We start from the raw sequence: 1,886 nt of genomic DNA on the forward strand, positions 1-1,886 counted from the left end.
CCACCAACTCCGCTAATTTTTTGGCCAAAAATAGACAAAAAAGAGGTTAAAAACGGGTCTTGGTTTGGTTGGCAATTGATGTGCTAAACACACACACACACACACACACATACACATATACACAAACATACACCCCTCTTCATTTTTCTTACTTTCTCTCTTTCGGATTCACACACACACACACATACACACGTCCAAAAAAAACAAAACGTACACACAAAAACCGTCCCCCTTTAAATATTCCTTGATTTTCTCTTTGTTTTTTTCACTCACACACGTCACACACACAACAAAAGATCCCCCACTCAAATATTCCTTGACTTTCTGTCTTTGTCTCTTTCCCTTAATCACTCCTTGATTTTCTCATTTTGTCTCTTTGCCCTCTTTCACTCACCCACACAAAAGATCTCCATTAAACACTTCCTTGATTTTCTCTTTTTGTCTCTTTCTCTCTCTCGGATTCACACACACACACGTCCAAAAAAAAAAAACTGATTTTTTTTTCTTTCTTTCTTTGCTTCTCGCACATATTCAACACGCATCACACGCCCCACATACTCGACGCTCGCGCGCATGTACACACGATTATACACATTTAGAGCAGATACGTTCGAGAGTTAGGTTTTGCCAGATTTCGCCAGATTTGAGTCCGATTGTACGCATAACCTCGATATAGTGCAGATTTTGATTTTAATCTACATTCGACGAGTTGATGAGGTTTAGAGGCTTATCACACGCCGAGAGCGCACATATGATGGCCATGACCACTTCGTGCTCTGAGTACACATTGCTCACACTTGTAGGCGAGCACAGAGGCCGGCCCTTTTACAAGGACACATATGGACATTTCTTTGTCCAGTGCCGCGCCTCCTTTGGCCCCACACAGACCCTCCAGGTGGTGCGAGTCCTTCCCGATGACACGCGGGATGGCACATTTAGAGATGACTATCGCGCCACGTATGTGGCCGACCATTTGATTAGGCTAGAGGAGATAGAGCTAGTACATGCACATGATTGCCTTGAGGCCTTCGACCATCCCGTGCAGGTTACATATAGCGGGTAGGTCCTCGAGTGATCTATATAGATAGTGCTCTCAGCGCATATATCGATTAGAGTGTCGCACTTCTAGTAGACGCCTATCCACAGATGTTGTGACACTAGTTGGCGAGCCTAAAGACAAATGCTACATGAGCACCACAGGCACTGAGCTTTACTTTTTGACTTGTGGATTGCCGTACGATCCTTGACCGACCCAACGCCCTACTTCGAGTAGGAGTGCCTCACCTCCTTTAGACACAGTGCCACCACCCACATCACTCGGGAAACCACCGCCAGGATTCTCCTCACCTAGACTTGATTTTCCGCAAGCGTTTCGAGCTATCACGAGTCTAGAGCGATGTACAAGGCGATTGCTAGCACTTTGCGTACCACTCAGAGTGAGCCACAGATAGAGACCCAGAGCCTTCGAGACACGTACTTTAGAGAGTCTCAACCTTGACACCTTGCACCCTCTAGAGACCCATGCCAGCCTTTGATGACACAAATTAGAGAGCATACAAAAGAGTCTATGACGACCCAAATCACCCCAGTTGAGAGCACCAGAGGTAGGGCCCGGTAGATCACCCATTGTAGATATGAGTGCCCCTAGACCACTGACCCGCAACCTTTAGACATTATCCAAGACCAGAGAGACTAGGATAGCATGAGAGATATCACGGTCAGATCTTGCATATAGTAGGCCGATCTCCACAAGAGGTTGCATATTATGTTGACACTTATGATCACCCCTTGTGAGGCTAGCCACCCCGCAGCGCATGATTTCTACACCTAGGCAGATTGTGAGAGCCTACCCACAAGCCGTTAAAGCAGTTTTTATTAATGAGCTC

At 46.2% G+C, this 1,886-nt stretch overlaps 1 pseudogene; it reads left to right on the forward strand.

Annotated features, from left to right (window-relative positions):
• The first annotated feature begins 731 nt into the window (after positions 1–731).
• LOC147416543 (uncharacterized) lies at positions 732–1,273 on the forward strand (annotated as a pseudogene).
• The last annotated feature ends 613 nt before the right edge of the window (positions 1,274–1,886 follow it).

Source organism: Adiantum capillus-veneris, unplaced genomic scaffold, assembly GCF_014529385.1.
Source record: "Adiantum capillus-veneris isolate H3 unplaced genomic scaffold, ASM1452938v2 Hic_scaffold_837, whole genome shotgun sequence".
Classification (NCBI taxonomy): Eukaryota; Viridiplantae; Streptophyta; class Polypodiopsida; order Polypodiales; family Pteridaceae; genus Adiantum; species Adiantum capillus-veneris.